This window comes from Xenopus laevis, chromosome 9_10S (assembly GCF_017654675.1).
Source record: "Xenopus laevis strain J_2021 chromosome 9_10S, Xenopus_laevis_v10.1, whole genome shotgun sequence".
In the NCBI taxonomy this organism is placed as follows: domain Eukaryota; kingdom Metazoa; phylum Chordata; class Amphibia; order Anura; family Pipidae; genus Xenopus; species Xenopus laevis.
Genome location: NC_054388.1, coordinates 108931696 through 108952709, shown reverse-complemented (window position 1 = coordinate 108952709; position 21014 = coordinate 108931696). Strand labels below are relative to the sequence as shown.

Below are 21014 nucleotides of genomic sequence, written 5' to 3'. Positions count from 1 at the left end.
TGTACTAACCTCCAGTCTATAAGGCCACAAACAGAAATGATACTAACATCTAGGGGCAGATTTACTGAGGGTCGAATATCGAGGGTTAATTAACCCTCGATATTCGACTGTCGAAGTTAAATCCTTCGACTTCGAATATCGAAGTCAAAGGATTTAGCGCTATTCGTTCGATTGGAAGGATTTTAATCCATCGATCGAACGATTTTTCTTCGACCTAAAAAAGCTACCAAAGCCTATGGGGACCTTCTCCATAGGCTAACATTGACCTCAGTAGCTTTTGGTTGGCGAACTAAGGGGTTGAAGTTTTTTCTTAAAGAGACAGTACTTCGACTATCGATTGGTCTAATAGTCGAACGATTTTTAGTTTGAATTGTTCGATTCGAAGTTGAAGGTCGAAGTCGATGGTCGAAGTAGCCAAAAAAAACATTCGAAATTCGAACTACTTTTCCTCTATTCCTTCACTCGAGCTAAGTAAATGGGCCCCCTAGTTTATAAGGCCATATAAGCAATTAATAAATAAGCCAATTCTCAGTACATAATATCATTCAGGAATCATGTACGCCAGTATACGTGAGACTAGCCTCCAGTCTATAAAGCCCTTAAGCAAGCAGAAACTGAGGCTCTATCGTTTATAAGGCCATGTAAGCAAGCAAACAATTAGTCTAAACTGCAGTCTTTAAGGCTATGTACACAAACAGAAAATGTGATGATTAACCTCCAGTCTATACAGCCATGTAGGCTTGTATAAAATGAGACTAATATCTAGTTTATAAGGACACGTAGGCAAAAATGAGTCATGGGCTTAAGGCCCAGCACATGCGGAGCTACCTAATAACCCAGTTAAATTCATGGTGGCAGGTGTTTCCTGCGGTCCCTGTTCTTCAAGTTTTATATCTACACTCGTATATAAAATACAGACCTGAATGAGATCCTAGTGTCTGTATGGTTAAAGGAACGTGCCCCTATTATTCATCTTCATCTAGCAGTAAAGAATCCGAATTCTTTTGAGACATTTTAAACATACATACAGTAAATTCTGCTCAAGGGTGAATTTTTTCCTCCTCTTTTAAAATCAATCAGCTGTAGGGTTTAAAAGTCAGTGGCTTTACCCATAAACTCTCGCACGGCAACAAAAACCCCACACACTTCCCCTAAGGTTTTAATGTGATCTTGAAAGATATTACAAAGAATGTACACAGGACAGGAGAAACGCACAGTGTTCTCTTCATACAACTCCCGATATCACTATCACTGAACTCTGCCAATTCGGCTTTTCGTAACTCTACCCTCATGCATTGTGCTTTAAGGCTGGCGAGTTTGTGCCAATGCGTAGCATTCATTTAGCCGTGCCATGTATCACATTAAAAGGACAACTAAAGCCTTTTAATGAACATTCTTTATGCATTCTTCTTCTAGTCAAACTAAAGAGGCTCATGATCTGCTCATTTGAAAGGAAAACTATACCCTCAAACAATGTAGGTCGCTATAAAAATATATCACATAAAACAGCTTCATTTAAATAAACCATTTTCATAATAATATACTTTTTTTTTACTAGCATGTACCATTGGGTAATCCTAAATAGAAAACTGCCATTTTAAGTAATAAGGGCCACCCCTGGGACCATACGATTCACGATGCAAACAAACCAAGGCCACCTAAACGTGTTAGGTCACATGAGCCAATGGACAAAGTTCTGTCTTTTACTCACTTCTTCCTGTTACAGTTAGAGCTGCAGTATTTCTGGTCAGGTGATCTCTTCCTGTTACAGTTAGAGCTGCAGTATTTCTGGTCAGGTGATCTCTTCCTGTTACAGTTAGAGCTGCAGTATTTTTGGTCAGGTGATCTCTTCCTGTTACAGTTAGAGCTGCAGTATTTCTGGTCAGGTGATCTCTTCCTGTTACAGTTAGAGCTGCAGTATTTCTGGTCAGGTGATCTCTTCCTGTTACAGTTAAGCTGGCCATAGATGTTGAGATTTTTAAAAGATCAGATCCTCGTCGTGAGACCACAATTTTCTCGGAGCGATCGTACGATCGTACGAATTTACCATCAACTAAAAAGACCAATTTGCCAGGAAAACAAAGGGGAGCTGCCTGCTTGGCCCTGCAAACATAGATAGATTGCACTGGGACCGACAAAGATTTTTTGACCTGGCCGATCAATTTCCTGACAGATGTCGGACGAAAAATCGTAAGATGTACGATCGTTCGAATCCCACTAACCGCACGATAATTTCGAAGGATTGGTCGGACTTCCCTAAAATCGGTCGTTCGGCAAGAAGAATCGTCGCGTCTATGGCGAGCTTTAGAGCTGCAGTATTTCTGGTCAGGTGATCTCTTCCTGTTACAGTTAGAGCTGCAGTATTTCTGGTCAGGTGATCTCTTCCTGTTACAGTTAGAGCTGCAGTATTTCTGGTCAGGTGATCTCTTCCTGTTACAGTTAGAGCTGCAGTATTTCTGGTCAGGTGATCTCTTCCTGTTACAGTTAGAGCTGCAGTATTTCTGGTCAGGTGATCTCTTCCTGTTACAGTTAGAGCTGCAGTATTTCTGGTCAGGTGATCTCTTCCTGTTACAGTTAGAGCTGCAGTATTTCTGGTCAGGTGATCTCTTCCTGTTACAGTTAGAGCTGCAGTATTTCTGGTCAGGTGATCTCTTCCTGTTACAGTTAGAGCTGCAGTATTTCTGGTCGGGTGATCTCTGAGGCCGCCCAGAGAATATCATAAAATGGTGGCTCAAGGGAAAAGATGTAAAAGGGCAGTATTTGCTGATTTATACATTCCAGTTTAGGAAGATTGTTTCCTAGGCCACTTAATATGACATATTGGTAAAGTATTCATTCTGGAGTATAGTTTCCCTTTATTTCCCAATTACTCTGCCTTTCTGTCACATTTCAATTTAGGTTGGATACTGCCCACACACCTTAGCCAATGACTTGGAGCACATCATCGATAGAGCATACAGATCTGTAGATCTCGGTCAATACAGATTCTATAGGTGGTCATATCTGGCCCATGAGCCTCTGTGTAGACACTCTTATATTAAACAAAAAGCCTACAGCAGCCGCAGATGTGAGTTTGAACCGGAGCAGCCTCTCCCCTTTCTCCAAAAGTGTATTTTGGTAGATTGTGTTTCATTTCATCAAATTAATAAATGACTCTAATTATAAACTGGTATAAATCAGAGACTATAGACTCCACCCTTCACAGCCCAGAATTACATCAAAGCTCCTACGTAGTTGATATCTTGTTCGGTTGAAACAAAGTTGGTCAGCTAAGATTATTTTCTGGATACACCTGGGTACTGTTCAGCCCATGACCTATATGTGTTACAGAACTTCTATGTTTTTCAGGACGTTCAGTAAAATACAATTAAAAACTTCAGTGTAGAATGTGACCCAGAGTGCTTAAAGGAGACACGTAGCATAAATGAAAAACTCCCTTAATCTTGTAGCCAATAATGAATACTATATGGTGCTGGTTTAACTCTCAGCTAAAATGATCTGTAAAAATGGCCCCCTTTATTGGAGATCTGCTATGGCCTATGTACTTCAGGGGTCTCCAACTTTTTTCACCAGTGAGCAACATTCATGTTTAAAAAAAAGGCTGGAGAGCAACATAAGCAAGAAAAAAGTTCACAGGGATACCAAACATGAGGTGTGATTGGCTATTTAGTAGCCCCATCTGACCTGGCAGCCTACAGGAGATTCTGTTTGGCAGTGCAACTGTTTTTTATGGAACAAAAAGTTGCCTCCAAGCCAAGAATTCAAAAATAAGCACCTGCTTTGAGAACACTGGGAGCAACAACATGAGGAGAGGAAATCACAAACAAAGTTTAGCACTTGTCTTCATTACAAGGGGAAGCAGAAAGTCACACGATTTGCTTGTGGCTCCCCAACACGACAGATTACAGTAGTGAGATAGTATCTTAGAGCAGAGCGGGGCTGTAGCTTCATATGAAGCAGACAGACAAGCTGATTGGTTAACCTGTATGCATACTTAATAGGGCTACAGCAAACAGATGGCAGGTTATGGAATTCTGAGTGGTCATAGTAAATAAAATACATCATAATGATACATTTGTTGGGGGAACTGGGGGCGCCAGGCAGGGCTTCCCCCTTTCTCCACTATTATTTGCAGTGTATAATGTAAATGGTTCCCCCCAGAGACAGAACACAAAGTAAATGTGACTTCTGGTCTGGCCTAGTTTCATAATGAGAACAATGCACATGGGGAAACATATGGGCAGCGTCAGGCATTTATGGGTGCTTCTGCAGCTTCGCCCATGCACAGATGAGAGAGGCGTTCTACTTAAATTCCCATTTGTCATCACTTATAGAGATAGAGCCACACCTGCATATTGTGCAAAATGGAAATACTCAGATTTTCTGGCCTAACAAGACGTGCCTGTCCACTTAATTGTCAGTAGCAGAATGCTGCGTCTCACTATCACACTGGGTTACTGTCCAAATAACGAGCCTCTCTTTTGGATGCGGCTACAGGTGCCAGGTTCTGTCGTCCACTCGATCTTAGTAAACGGTTTAAAGGGGAACAAAACCCTGGAATTCATATCCCAACATACTTTAACCTATTTTAGGGCTATATACATGCTGGGAGCTGTAGTCCATCAAAACCAGAAACTTGCTTACATAACTAAAAAGGATGTATTACACACACACACACATATATATATATATATATATATATATATATATATATATATATATATATATATATATATATATATATATATATATAGTGAATAAAGTATCCCCTAAAAATATAAGGATATTATAAGTTACCGAGGAGTTGCATGACCATAAAAAAAGCACAAGGTCATCGAAATCCGAGATGACTTCTAATATCCTCAGCGGTTACTTTATTATAATACACAAGTTTCAGTGAGTCATGTGACCGAAATGACATCACTAAGCTGTTATAACCGATGACATCACTAAGCACCGTTTATAAGGATATCATTTACAGGATATTCATGGCTCTTGTGTATTACTGTATATACTAAGGATGCACCCAATCCACTATTTTGGATTTGGCCGAACCCCCTGAATCCTTTTTGAAAGATTTGGCCGAATACCGAAGCGGAACTCTAATTTGCATATGCAGATCAGTGAGGGGGAGGGAAAAAAGAGAGCCGCACACGAAGTGCGTGACAAACAAATCTTTAACTTCCTTGTTTTGTGACAAAAAGTCACGATTTTAAAGATTTGGATTCGGTTCGGCCGAATCCGAATCCTGCTGAAAATGGTCGAATACCGAACTGAATCTTGGATTTGGTGCATCCCTAGTATATACAGGTATGGGATCTGTTATCCAGAATGCTTGGGACCTGGGGTTTTCCGGATAAAAGATCTTTCCATAATTTGGATCTTCATGCCTTAAGTCTACTAGAAAATCATGTAAACATGAAATAAACCCAATAGGCTGGTTTTGCTTCCAATAAGGATTAATTATATCTTAGTTGGGATCAAGTACAAGCGAATGTTTTATTATTAAAGAGAAAAAGGGAAATCATTTTCAAACATTTAGATTACTTGGATAAAATGGAGTCTATGGGAGACGGCCATTCCGTAATTAAGAGCTTTCTGGATAATGGGTTTCTGGATAACGGATCCTATACCTGTATATATATTATATAGTAACCAAATACAGCCAGACAGTATCCATAAGAACAGGCGAGCGTGTAGAGTCTCTAGGCATGCCCATTGGTGCAAAAATAGTCCTTTATTGTATGATCAAAGCTGTGCACAAAGGTTTGGACTCGGAGAGCCGTGAAATCACAACATTCTAAAGAGAAAAGAATCGTTTGTCTGTCTGGTGACGTTGGTTCTCATTATAGAATCCTCAAGCCTTTATCTGAAAAGATTTCCCTCATGCTTCTGCCTGTCTGTGGAATTCTCTGCTGCGTCTAATCTGACTCCATGGCCCCCGGGGAAGACTAACTCTGTGCACCGTACTGACAGCAGGATTGCACTGAATTGGCAGTTTTTATGATTTTTTTTATGTAAGGATAGAAATAACACATAGCTCATCTGGTTTTTTTTTTGGTTGGTCGATGAGGGTCAGCAAACCCCAGCCATTTTCAGCTACAGAGTAGGAAGACTGATCAGTGATGGGCAAATCTGTCCCGTTTCGCTTCACCGAAAAATTAGCGAAAACGCAATGGGCGTCAAAATACTTTTGACGAGCGTCAATTTTGACGCGATCGACAATTTTTAAATGCATGGCTATTTTGTCCAAATTAGGGATGCACTGAATCCACTGTTTTGGATTCGCCCCAAAACTCCCTGAACCCTTTTGCGAAAGATTCGGCCGAATACCGAACCCTAATCCTAATTTGCATATGCAAATTAGGGATGGGAAAAGGAAGACATTTTCTACTTCCTTCTTTTGTGTCAAAAAGTCACGCAATTTCCCTCCCCGCCACTAATTTGCATATGTAAATTGGGATTCTGGTTCGATTCGCCCGAATCCTGCTGAAAAAAGCCGAATCCCGAACAAAATCCTGGATTCGGTGCATCCCTAATCCAAATGCATTAACGTCAATGGGAGTCCAAATGCGTGACAATTTTGATGCGCGACAGTTTTTTTTATAGCAGCAAATTTTTTGCCAGTGAAATTTTATGAATTTATTCGAGCGAAAGGCAGAAATTCGCCGCAAATCCATGCCTGGCGAATGTATTCGCCCATCACTACTAATAATATAAACAATGTGCAAAATAAGCAATGGAGGCCAATTGCAAAGCTGCTAAGAATAGGTCCATCCCTAACAAGACGCTGACGTCCGACTGGCGCTATTATTAGAAGCACAAATCTGGTTCATGTATTGTTTTGCGTTAGGAAAAAAAAACTTTTATGACATCACTTCCCTGGAACAACCTCGTCGTTCTTTTGTTGCTATGGGTTACTAGACCTGTCATCACCATCCTCTAAAGTGGTGGTGCTCAGCTTTAAACACAAAGGAGGCAAATATAAAGTCATCCTGTTGTTGTGTTAAAGTTGTGTTAAAATAATCACGGCATCAGATAGGCCTATGCCATCCATGTGCTGCTTTTAGGAGTTTTTAAAGGAGTTGTTTGCCTTTAAATTAACTCTTAGTATGATGCAGAGAGTGATATTCTGAGACAATTTACAATTGGCTTTCATTTGTTATTATTTGTGGTTTTTGAGTTATTTAGCTTTTTATTCAGCAGCTCTCCAGTTTGCAGTTCCAGCAATCTGGTTGCTAGGGTCCAACTTACCCTAGCAACCTTGCTTTAAATTGAATAAGAGACTGGAATATGAATAGGAGAGGCCTGAGTAGAAAGATGAGTCATAAAAAGTAGCAATAACAATACATTTGTAGCCTTACGGAGCATTTGTTTTTAAATGGGGTCAGCGACCCCCATTTGAACATTTGAAAAAGACAGAAGAAGAATGCAAATAATCGAAAAATTACAATAAAAAAAGTTGAAGGCCAATTGGAAAGTTGCTTAGAATGAGCCATTCTGTAAAGTACTAAAAGCTGAATCACCCCATTATCTGGCCTAAATACAAAGGCCTAGAAAAGACCGGGGACGCTGTCAGCCCTAACGAGAAAGGTCATTAAGATAAAGGAAGAAGCAGAAAGCTAATCTAATCAATGCCTGGGAACGAGGCTCATTCACACGTGACTTTGATTTGAATCAGTCGGTGTTATCAGTGTCATTGCCAGGGGACACCAATGGGCACGAGCGCTGCTCCTTGTCTCTCCTTACAGACAATCACATGACCTTGTTTGCCCACAACAACAATCCAGTCCATCCTTCATTAGTATGAGAAATGCCATTGTGAGACCCGTATCCTCATGGGTATCTGAGGCACGAATACCCACTGTCACCCAGCCATGTATACATCTCTCCCTGACTGTCACCCAGCCATATATACATCTCTCCCTGACTGTCACCCAGCCATATGTATATATACATCTCTCCCTGACTGTCACCCAGCCATGTATACATCTCTCCCTGACTGTCACCCAGCCATATATACATCTCTCCCTGACTGTCACCCAGCCATATATACATCTCTCCCTAACTGTCACCCAGCCATATGTATATATACATCTCTCCCTAACTGCCACCCAGCCATATATACAGCTCTCCCTAACTGTCACCCAGCCATGTATACATCTCTCCCTGACTGTCACCCAGCCATATATACATCTCTCCCTGACTGTCACCCAGCCATATATACATCTCTCCCTAACTGTCACCCAGCCATGTATACATCTCTCCCTAACTGTCACCCAGCCATATTTACAGCTCTCAATGACTGTCACCCAGCCATGCATACATCTCTCCCTAACTGTCACCCAGCCATATATACAGCTCTCCCTGACTGTCACCCAGCCATATACAAGTATACCTTTTTGTGTAACATAGGCATATACAGAACATTCATACAACAGAAAAGTTAAATAAAGTATCTCTGCCAAAGTGTCCCCAATATATTGAGCCCAGCACCAGTTACTGTCTGTACTGTATATAGTTTTTAACGTTGCTGTCTCTCACCTGCTCAGCCTTGGCTGCCTCTCAGGTGCTCCTGGCTGCTCTCTCTCTCTCTCTCTCTGCACTTCTGACTCTCTCCTGCCCTCTCCCCACCTCCCTCCAAACTCCTCCCCCCCTAGGTAACGTACACAGATCCCAGGTGTGGCTGCTAGGGAGGAGGCCTATGGGTTTCACTGTACCAGGAGATGGGACGTCTATTCCCACTTGTCTCCTGAACTCTACACATACATGTCTCTCTGTCTCACGGCTCTATAGGCCACGACTGCCCCTGTAGCCTCACTGACAGGTCTGTCACACTCTTTTATATCACAATGAGCTCATCAAGAGAAGAATCTACCAATCTCCTGCACTTTATCATCCTTGGCCTTTCAGAATCAGTTATTGGTCAATCATCAGATCAGACTGGGATTCAATATTTTATATTTTTTCCGCTCTTATATACAGTATAGCCGACGCAGAAATCTTATATTTTAAAGTACTATGTCTCTGTTTGCTCTGCTTCAACAAAGCTAACTTCACTTTTCTGCTGCCGTCAGTTAACTGAGTTTAGGGTCTGACCCACCGAATACTGTCTATTTGCAATATAAATGTCATGGTGTAAGACTGATTGGTACTTCATTGGGATTTACAGGACATGGCAGCACAGAAACCAGTACCTTCTGCATCAGAATGTAATTTATCAGGTTATATATGGCAGACAAACCTTGTTTTCTGCTGGAAGATTGACAGCTTCTAAACTTATAGTCTCCAGAGCACACTAAGCCAATAACAGAACTAGTTGCCCCCCCCATTTTTTGGAACCCGTACCAGACCCGTACCCGCATCCTGCAATCTGCAACCCGGACCTGCATTCTTACCCGCTTGGACCTGCTACCCGACCGGCAAGTACCTTATCCGCAACTGGACCCGCTGACCCTCACGAATCAGGAAGTGCTTTGGGTTTGCGGCACCCGGAACTTCAATCCACAGGGTACCACAGCTTTTTGCGGGTAACCCGCGGGTACCCGACCTGCTGCAGGACTCTAGCTCAGTGGAACTTACCGTAGCTTCTTCTTCCTTGTCCTTGGTGATGACAGCTTCTTTGGTTTCTGTCGGCTCCTTTTGTGGCTCCGGGTCTTTTCGTGGCTTTTTGGTGGCTTCATGTCTTCGGGAGTTCGTGCTTCAGGACTTCCGCTCTTCAGGAACATCGGCAAGGGGGGCCCAATTTATTCAGAAAGTGCAGTACAGCCAGGCTCCTCTTTAGGCCTTGGTCTGGTACTACTGTACCCCCTGATGGCGGCCCTGCACCCACTGCACCCCTGGTAGTTCCACCCCAGCACTGAGCAGATGTCTAACAAAATCCAAGATGGTGAGCTCCTCTGCACAGCATTAAAGGCCCAGATCATTACTGTTATAGGGTTGACAAATATAAAATATGGAATTTCCAGCCATATTCATTTGTTGGGTTTAGTTCTCCTTGTAATGATAATAATTATAATAATAATAAATAATAGAAGAGTTACTACAGCTGATAATCTATACGGGCATTTCTGTTATTGGCATCTGCACTAAGTTCTGAATGAAGCATCTCCTATGGAGACTAGCTGAAAATATATATATAAAAAACATCATTATTATTCTTCTTTATGTGACATATTCCACGGTGCATTACAGAAAAGACACCTTTCCCATAAGTCCCTGTGCCAATGGAGCTTACAATCTATTGTCACACTAGAATATACAGTAATCCACTGTGAAACCATCATATGCAGGTATGGGACCATTATCAGGAAACACATTATCCAGAAAGCTCTGAATTACGGAAAGGCTGTCTCCCATAGACGCCATTATAATCAAATAATCCAAATCTTTTAAATGGTTTCCTTTTTCTCTGTAATAATAAAATGGGAGCTTGTACTTGATCCCAACTAAGATATAATTATTAATTAATCCTTATTGGAGGCAAAACCAGCTTAATGTTTATATGATTTTTCTAATAGAAAGACTCTTAAGATATGAAGATCCAAATTACAGAAAGATCCTTTATCAGGAAAACCCCTGGTCCCGAGCATTCTGGATAACAGATCCCATACCTGTAATTCTTATTACAGCACCATTCACAGAGTTATGTTCCATTCTACCTTTATGGAGTTCTACTTGTCAGTGGGACCTATTGGAGTCGTCCATAGCCACGGGCTCTGCTGGCCCTATAGTTGCCCTCTCTCCATATTGTGTTTATATGAAATCAAGACTATCACTCATTTCCCTCACCAAACTATTCTGCTGCCCATTGCCCACTGAGTATCTAAACTCCGAATTTATCTCATATAGTAAAAAAAAACACAACCAAACTCCCATGCTCGATTTGACCTTATTTATTCATAAAAAAAACTTGAATCAATCGCTTTGGGGGAAAAAACATGATAAAATCGCATGAAAACCCGAACCTTCTGATTTTTTCAGACTTTTTCCCCGAATCTCTCAAATTTTTTGTATTTTTGTCTGAAAACTCTGAATTTTGGGGATTTTAGGGCTAAACTGAGCTAAAAACCACAATATCTTCAAATTGAAATTGATGCCTCTCCCATTGACTTCAACAGGTCTGAGATGGAGTATTTTTGGATTCAGGCATTTTGCAGCTTCGGGATATAACGAATATCAGAGGGTCGCGAATATCAGAGGGTCGCGCCCATGGTATATGGATCATGATGGTAAAGTTCCACATCTCCCATGCTCAGTCCTATCAGGGATTTAATCAATGTGGATCGCTGGCACCAGTGGAAAAAAATAATGATTCCCTCATCATCATCATCATTTCTGGAACAGTAAGTGTCTGTAGAAAACAAGGCAAAAAGCCAACTAACACCGTGTTATTAAACTTATCTCGTGCCACTGGTGTGTCTATTATTTTGTTCAGCACCTATAATTCCGAAATACAAATAGTCAACAGGAATACCACAAAAACTGGTTTTATTACAAAAATAATACAAAAAACATAGGATATTTTCAGGTGGCAAATAAATGGTTAGCCAGTGTTACTGGTAGTGGGGGTGCGGAGAGTGAATGTTCAATGTAGGACAGACTGAGATAAAAGGGAGGTACTGAGAGTAGGCAACAGCTTGGATGAGATGGAAGAGAATGCTCAGTATACTACAGTCTGCCAATATATGAACAAGAATGTTCAGTGAGGGAGAGTCTTGGATGAAATGAAAGAGAATGTTCAGTGGGGGAGAGTCTGGGATGAAATGAAAGAGAATGTTCAGTGGGGGAGAGTCTGGGATGAAATGAAAGAGAATGTTCAGTGAGGGAGAGTCTGGGATGAAATGAAAGAGAATGTTCAGTGGGGGAGAGTCTGGGATGAAATGAAAGAGAATGTTCAGTGGGGGAGAGTCTGGGATGAAATGAAAGAGAATGTTCAGTGAGGGAGAGTCTGGGATGAAATGAAAGAGAATGTTCAGTGAGGGAGAGTCTGGGATGAAATGAAAGAGAATGTTCAGTGAGGGAGAGTCTGGGATGAAATGAAAGAGAATGTTCAGTGAGGGAGAGTCTGGGATGAAATGAAAGAGAATGTTCAGTGGGGGAGAGTCTGGGATGAAATGAAAGAGAATGTTCAGTGGGGGAGAGTCTGGGATGAAATGAAAGAGAATGTTCAGTGAGGGAGAGTCTGGGATGAAATGAAAGAGAATGTTCAGTGAGTGAGAGTCTGGGATGAAATGAAAGAGAATGTTCATTGGGGGAGAGTCTGGGATGAAATGAAAGAGAATGTTCAGTGGGGGAGAGTCTGGGATGAAATGAAAGAGAATGTTCAGTGAGGGAGAGTCTGGGATGAAATGAAAGAGAATGTTCAGTGAGATAAAAGAAAGGTACTCAGTGTAGGCAAAGGATTGAATGAGATGGAAGAGAATGTTCAGTAAGAGGTTAAGTGAAAGTTAGAGAGAACGCTCTGTATCGGAAGTTGGTGAATACATCAATTTTGGGTCCAATGCCGGCTGCTGTGAGAACCTATAAAGTGAAAAGAATACAAGTGAAGAAAGAATAAATACATCTCTCCCACCCCAAACCTTGTTGTGTCTCTCTGCAGGTGCTGAATGGATTCCCCTTCCTGTACTGTCACCTCTCACCCCATCCTCTTCCTCTCTTTTTTTCCTGCCCCAGCTACCAGGCCCTTTCACTCACCCAAATAAGCCCGGGGCACTCAGCCAGGAGCCTCCAACACTTTCATTCCTACCTTATTTTCCTGCGATGACTCATTGACGCTCACGGAGTAAACACAGCGAGGGGTGCTGGGAATCTGTGCTTTGATCTCCCCATTTATCTGACAATGATTAACAAATGGGGCGTGGCTGGCACACAGGATCTGGGGAGGAGAACTTCATAAATGGTATTTTTAGATTTGGGGATTTATATATGTTTATGTAATTTTATGTAATTCCTGTAGAGGTCGCTGTTGCATGGCCTATTTAAGGAAGTGACATTGGATGATTAAGGGAGTTACTCCAGAAACGCGTCAGGTGATGTTGATCTGTGACCTGTTGCAATAAGCCACGTTTTCATCCAGAGGCTGCCGATTCTATTTTTTCAAGTTCAAGAAAAATAAAGTGACAGGAGAGAAAATCAAGAAATATTAGTGATACAGTATAAGCTGCAGATGACAGCAGTAGATGGTACAGACTCAAGCCAGTGGGAGGGGGGAATTGTGGTCAAAGCAGATCATGTTGAGCATTCAAGTGTAGTAAGAGGTCATCCTGTAGTAAAGCAGTAGCCAAAAAAGTTTTCATTAATGAAAAAAATCTTTATTAGGACATATGTAAGCCTGACGCATTTCATGCCTGAGGTGGGCACTTACTAAAGTAAAAAAACTTTATTAGGACATATGTAAGCCTGACGCATTTCATGCCTGAGGTGGGCACTTACTATGAGTAAGTGCCCACCTCAGGCATGAAACGCGTCATAAAAACTTTTGTGGCTACTGCTTTACTACAGGATGACCTCTTACTACACTTGAATGCTCTGTATTTTCCTAAAAATTGGCAAACCCTTGGACTGGGGGTTACCCTGGTAAGAGATCATCTTTTAATAAAATTTGTTTTTTTTTTTCGATTTTATGTTTCATAATTCACTTGTTTCGATTTTGGACTTCACCCAAAAAAAATGGAGCTACACAACAGCACTTACATGGCTTTATCAAAGCAGACAATGTCCCTTTATGAAAGGTTTATGTTTGGTTAAATTTATGTTTTAAAGTTATGTTTTGATTCTTTTATGATTTTTACGGTGTAGTTTTTATTTCTAAATGACACTGTTTACACTGCAAATAATTCACTCTACAATATAAAATTTCATTCCTGAACCAACAAGTGTATTTAGTTGTAATATTGGTGTGTAGGTGCATCTCAGCTCATTTTGCCTGGTCATGTGATTTCAGAAAGAGCCAGCACTTTAGGATGGAACTGCTTTCTGGCAGGCTGTTGTTTCTCCTTCTCAATGTAACTGAATGTGTCTCAGTGGGACCTGGATTTTACTATTGAGTGATGTTCTTAGATCTACCAGGCAGCTGTTATCTTGTGTTAGGGAGCGGCTATCTGGAAGGGGGTGATATCACTCCAACTTGCAGTACAGCAATAAAGAGTGGCTGAAGTTTATCATAGCACAAGTCACATGACTGGGGGCAGCTGGGAAACTGACAATATGTCTAGCTCCATGTCAGATTTCAAAATTAAATATAAAAAAATCTCTTTTGCTTTTTTGAGTAACGGATTTCAGTGCAGAATTCTGCTGGAGCAGCACTATTAAATCATGCGTTTTGGTGTCTGTGTCACGGAGCGAAGGTGCCAAAGACTCAACTTGGGGGCCCCACCACAAACCTAGGAGGGAGAAACAGTTATAATGTGAAATATTTATGCCTCCTACACAAAATTGGGACAGAAGCTCATGGGCAGCAGCAAGAGGCTCAGACACACATCATGGCTCCTGAAGGTTTCATTGATGGCCTACATAGGTCTTACAGAAAATCGGCACTCCTAGGGTCCCCTGGTGAACAATGCCCAAAACACCTTAAAGGGGAACTATCGAGAAAATGTAATATAAGCTTCATCGTACTGAAATAAGAAACTTTCTAAACACAATTAAATATCCTGCATCGTTTCTGAAATAATCAAGTTTTTGTTCACTATTCCTCTCCATTTTGTCTTCATGCAGCAGTTGGGTGTCAGATATTCATTGACAGTTAGATCCAATATATCTTATAGGGGGGCTCCTTTTGCCTAGAAGATGTATTAGAGCTCACTCTATTAAATCATCAGACATCATGTCTCTCTACATGCAGAATTTGTGCAAAAGTTATTTCAGTAACTTGAATGAGCTCTAATACATTTGCTAGGAAAGGGAGCCCCCCTATAAGAAATATTGGATCTAACTGTCAATGAATATCTGACACCCAACTGCTGCATGAAGTCTAGGGATGCACCGAATCCAATATTTTGGATTTGGCTGAACCCCCGAATCCTTCAGGGAAAGATTCGGCCGAATACCAAACCTGTATCTGCATATGCAAATTAGGGGTGGGAAGTGAATAAAATGTACTTCTTTGTTTTGTGACAAAAAGTCATGCGATTTCCCTCCCCACCCTTAATTTGCATATGCAAATTAGGATTCAGTTCGGCCAAGCAGAAGGACTCGCCCAAAACCGAATACTGCTGAAAAACGCCGAATCCTGAACCGAATCCTGGATTCGGTGCATCCCTAATGAGGAGAAACAGACGCTGAGAGAGGAATAGTGAAGATAAACTTGATTATTTCAGAAACGATGCTGAATTTTTAATTGATTATATTTAGTATCACAGTCACACAAGGCTGACAACTGCTGGACCTCACAGTGACAACATGGCTGCCCCCAGAGCCGCCATTAGGGGGACAGAGGGTACGAGTGTCTCAGGCCTGAAGTGGGGCCTGGCAGTGCTGCACTTTCAAAAGAGCCAGGCCCCCCTTGACAGCACCGAAGTCTGTGGCCATTTCAGAAGTCCCGAACAGCCAAAAAGCCAAGCAGCCGAACTTCAGAAGCGGCGAAAAGACCCGAAGTCACAAAAACAGCCGAAATTGAAGTCTCGAAGCGGTGAAAAGACACAAAGTCACGGAAGCAGCGAAAAGACCAGAAGTCACGAGAGGAGGCGATGTTGAAGTCCTGAAGCCACGAGTTCAATTCCTCTGAACACCAAAGTGTGTTTTTTTATTTTTTTTAATCCCCTGACCATCAATGTATTATTGTAATCTTCTATAGGCCCCTGCCACCAATGTTTTTTTTAAAAATATTCTTTGGGGCCCCAATTTTTTTTAATTTGTATGGGGGGCCCCTGGCGCCACTGTTTTTTAAAAAAAATATTCTTTGGGGCCTCAATTTTTTTTTGTAAAGGGGGGGCATGACCATCAATAGCTTTTTATAACTTGTTTGTGTGGAGGGGTTACATTTTTTAGCACTGATATCTGTGTGGTCTTTTAACTGTTGTGTGGAGTGGGCGGGATCTGGGGTGGGGCTTGGGGGATGGGGTGGGCCCGGAAAATGTTGTTGTACTGGGCCCAATGATTTCTAATGGCGGCCTTGCTGGCCCCACTTTGCATAGAACTAACACAAGTCTAGAAACTCTAGAATCTCACGGACATACACGGATTGTATCCCTAGGGTGCCACCCATCAACCTCACCCACTTTGTAGGATCTTACCATCCAGTCTGAGTCTGTGGTTAAGCAGCTGATCCATTTCCCATACTGTGGCCGAGCACATTCCTAGATGGAACCTGCCAGCGCTTATTATGGATCAAATAACATTGGTTAGTGCTATAACAACTCTGAGTTTCAAGTTCAGTTCCCACCACAGCAGGGAGTTTGTATGTTCTCCCCGTGTTTATGTGGATTCGCTCTCACACTTGCAAAAACAACACGCGTGCCGTGGGCAGGGCAATTACACTGCTAGCATTGCTGGGGATGACTAAGCCTGATCTATAAAGTGTAATAGGCTGTCACTGTATAAAGATGAGTAATAATAATAAAATAATAATAAATCCCAAGCAGTTGCATGAAAACAAAGACTGACATCAGTAACCCGGCTCCCTCCCCCCTTCTCTAGGCTGCAGGTAAGACTTGTGGGCTGATTTGGTTGAGGAAAGAGGATTTTGGAATTAAATGCCAAGAACAAATGAATGACTGAATTGGAGTAGGAGCGCCCTCTACTGCCATGATGCTGAAAACAAAAGGGCAGCCTGCCTGCTACAATGCAAGTAATGCACCCGGGTACACTGTGCTGCAGTATCTCCAACCTTTTTTACCTGTGAGACACCTTCAACTGTAAAAAGAGTTTGGGAGCAACACAAGCATGAAAAAAAAGTTCACGGGGGTTCCAAATAAGGGCTGTGATTGGCTGTTGGTAGTTCCTATGTTGACTAGACTAACCCATGGTTTTTCATGGGTTAGTCAAATTCAAAAAATAAAACACCTGCTTTAAAGGAGAACTAAAGCTTAACTAGAGAAGTAGGTAGAAATGTTGTACATTATGTTTTGTGCTTCTGTACCAGCCCAAGGCAACCACAGCCCTTTAGCAGTAAAGATCTGTGTCTCCAAAGATGCCCCAGTAGCTCCCCATCTTCTTTTCTGCTGATTCACTGCACATGCTCTGTGCTGCTGTCACTTACTGAGCTTAGGGAGCCACTCACAATATACAGTACACATAGAATAGAAATGTCACAATATAAGGCTGATTAGTAATTAATACACATAATTACTACATGGCAGCACAGAAACCAGTGCAATTAGCATGAGAATTTAATAATCAGCAAACCTGTAGCATCAGCTTATATTACAGCCAGGGAAGCTCATTTTCTGCTGGATAATTAGTGACGAGCCCTAAGCTTAGCTTCTCAACAGCCAATCAGAGCCCACTGAGCATGTGAGTGTCACAGACACTTTCCAAGATGGTGAATTCCAAGGTTAGTGAATTTGCCACTTAATGGCTGGCAGTTGGAAATGCAGAATTGAATGTTTTATTTGGTTAGTCACTAACCTAAGGGGGATTTTTTTATTAAAAAGGCACCCATGGGTCACTCCCCTTTCCCCTAAGCTGCCACCCCAGACATTGGCCCACAGGCTCCTATAAAGAAAATATGGCCCCGATTTGTTCAGTGGTGAGTGTGGCTGGTCACTCTGCTTGGTCAGTTCAGACCCCTAAAAAAATCAATGTTTCTGGGTAATAATCGTGGGTTCGGTGTGAGCCAAGTTGCTTGTGATGCCGTCAATGGGAAGGGCCAGCTGAAGGGTGCGGGTATTTTGACAACAAAGCAGCAAACAACACACCCCATATGACATCAGTCTAGGAAGCAGAACGACTTGCCTTGCAGATTTTATGAGTTTATTATCTTTATGACCCCTCGTACTGTTAAGGTTCACTTGTATCCACGTGCCTGTGGAGCTCTGAGGAACAGAAAGAGCCAGGAGGGCCCCAGAAAAGCTCCAGGAGGGCCACGTCCTCCCCAGTTGTACAAGTTGAATATTGTTTATTGCCGCACCTCCTTTCCTCTCCTATGAGCCCTGCTTGGTGGTGCAGATCCCTCTAGACGGCCGGCACACGTCAGTCACATGCCATTGGATTTAGGAAAAGAGTCGCACAACAACAATTTTGTCACAGGTGGGGAACTCGCCCCTTTTATTGTCACCACAAGGGCATCATACACATGTGGTGACAATAAAAGGGGCGAGTCCCCCCCCTGCGACTCTTTTCCTCCCCAGTTGTACAACAATAAGAGACTGGATTATAAATAGGAGAGGGAACGGATAGAAAGATGAGTAATAAAAAGTAGCAATAACAATACATTTGTAGCCTTACTGAGCATTTGTTTTTGTTTTTTATGGGGTCAGTGACCCCCACTTGAAAGCTGGAAAGAGTCAGAATAAAAAGGCAAATAATTATTAAAAAAGTTGCTAAGAACTGGTCATTCTATAATATACTTAGTGGCTGATTTTTCAAGGGTTGAATTTCTAATTTGAATTTTTTATGGCAAAAACTGTTACTTTAGACTAGGGCGTTATCCAAATTCGATTCTAGTTTTTTAAAAAAAAATTAGAATTTGATTTTCAAGTCTGACCCCTTTAAAGGGATACTGTCATGAGGAAAAATGTTTTTTTCAAAACACATCAGTTAATAGTGCTGCTCCAGCAGAATTCTGCACTGAAATCCAATTCTCAAAAGAGCAAACAGATTTTTTTATATTCAATTTTGAAATCTGACATGGGGCTAAACATATTGTCAGTTTCCCAGCTGCCCCCAGTCACGTGACTTGTGCTCTGATAAACTTCAGTCACTCTTTACTGCTGTACTGCAAGTTGGAGTGATATCAACCCCTCCCCCCCCAGCAGCCTAACAACAGAACAATGGGAAGGTAACCAGATAACAGCTCCCTAACACAAGATAACAGCTGCCTGGTAGATCTAAGAACAACACTCAATAATAAAAGCCAAGTCCCACTGAGACACATTCAGTTACATTGAGTAGGAGAAATAACAGCCTGCCAGAAAGTAGTTCCATCCTAAAGTGCAGGCACAAGTCACACGACTGGGGGCAGCTGGGAAACTGACAATATGTCTAGCCGCATGTCAAAATTGAATATAAAAAAAAATCTGTTTGCTCTTTTGAGAATTGGATTTCAGTGCAGAATTCTGCTGGAGCAGCACTATTAACTGATGCCTTTTGAAAAAAAACATGTTTTCCCATGACAGTATCCCTTTAAGAACTTGAATTCAACTATTCGCTACCTAAAACCTGCCGAATTGCAGTAAAAGTCATTGGGAGAGATCCAGGGATCAATTTGCTGATGTTTACAGCCTTCCTGACATCCAAGTTTTTTTCGGAGGAAAAAAATCGAGCTTTTAAAATGCAATTCGAATTCTATTCAAGTTTCCGGGTCGATTCTATTCACCCGAATTTCGAGTTCATGGGAGTTTAAAAAAAAAAAAAAACTCACGTGAATTCGAAATTCGGCCCTTGATAAATCTGCCCCTAAGAGTTCACTTAAAAGTGAAGCACCCCTGTAAGAAAGGGCCACCCTATTGTAATCTCGTGTTCCACAGATTTGGCCTCGGACTGGTCCCCTATTCCAAAACCTTCTGGGCCCCTACTCCCATGCCTTCTGGGCCCCTATTCCGATACCTTCTGGGCCCCTACTCCCATGCCTTCTGGGCCCCTATTCCGATAATTTCTGGGCCCCTATTCCCATGCCTTCTGGGCCCCTATTCCGATACCTTCTGGGCCCCTATTCCGATACCTTCTGGGCCCCTATTCCCATGCCTTCTGGGCCCCTATTCCGATAATTTCTGGGCCCCTATTCCCATGCCTTCTGGGCCCCTACTCCCATGCCTTCTGGGCCCCTATTCCGATAATTTCTGGGCCCCTATTCCGATACCTTCTGGGCCCCTATTCCCATGCCTTCTGGGCCCCTATTCCGATAATTTCTGGGCCCCTATTCCCATGCCTTCTGGGCCCCTATTCCGATACCTTCTGGGCTCCTATTCCCATGCCTTCTGGGCCCCTATTCCGATAATTTCTGGGCCCCTATTCCGATACCTTCTGGGCCCCTATTCCCATGCCTTCTGGGCCCCTATTCCGATGACTTCTGGGCCCCTATTCCGATATCTTCTGGGCCCCTATTCCGATACCTTCTTGGCCCCAATTCCGATGCCCCCTGGGCCCCAATTCCGATGCCTTCTGGGCTCCTATTCCGATGCCTTCTGGGCCCCTATTCCCATGCCTTCAGGGCCCCAATTCTGATTCCTTCTGGGTCCCAATTCCGATGTCTCCTGGGCCCCTATTCCGATACCTTCTGGGCCCCTATTCCTCTTGGGCCCCACCAGAGGTGACAATAACACATTTTGCACAAGATTAGAAATGTGAAGGTGCAAGACAAGCCTGTACTAAATAATGGGGCCCGCCAGCCTGCTCTTAATGGCCTGGGACATGTAGAGGGATTAGTATAATATTGGTCAGGTTATTGGGCCCCTTACAATAAGGTACTGACTTAGTCTGGGGCCAATACAGCCTCTTTACATATGGACACCTTTATAGACATATTTGGATCTTGAGGCAACTTGCAGAGGGTCCCATTTGTGCTGTAGCCTTTGGGATTATTTCTGGGGCTCTCCCATTTGGTACAGCAACTCTTATCTGGTTGCTAGGGTCCATGTCACCTTAGCAACCAAGCAGACTGCATAACGAATAGGAAAGGGGCTGGACAGAGAGGGAAGAGATACAAAGGCATAATAATAATAATAATAATAATAATAATAATAAAAGTCACAAATGGAAGGTGCTTTCTGGATGCCGCGTGTCATTGGCCCCATTCACTTTAGACCGAGGCGATTTGGCCGACTGCGACATTGTCTCAGAGCATCAAAGTCTCCATGAAAATAAACTTTAAAGGGGTTGTTGACCTTTACATCGAAGATATAGAGAGTGATATT

General features: G+C 42.3%; 1 protein-coding gene and 1 long non-coding RNA gene across 5 annotated transcripts in view; one reads left to right on the top strand and one right to left on the bottom strand.

The window, feature by feature from the left end:
* The window catches only part of bicdl2.S (BICD family like cargo adaptor 2 S homeolog), a 29634-nt gene extending 21028 nt beyond the window's left edge, over positions 1–8606 (bottom strand). Inside the window, exon 1 of one of the 4 annotated variants that reach the window (XM_018237481.2) lies at positions 8545–8606. The gene's annotated coding sequence lies outside the window, so the exon portion shown is untranslated. 4 annotated transcript variants of the gene reach the window in all.
* Positions 8607–11014: 2408 nt separating this feature from the next.
* LOC121399174 lies at positions 11015–13114 on the top strand. The gene is made up of 2 exons (XR_005964791.1): positions 11015–11345; positions 12602–13114. It is a non-coding gene; the product is annotated as an uncharacterized LOC121399174 (long non-coding RNA).
* Positions 13115–21014: the final 7900 nt, after the last annotated feature.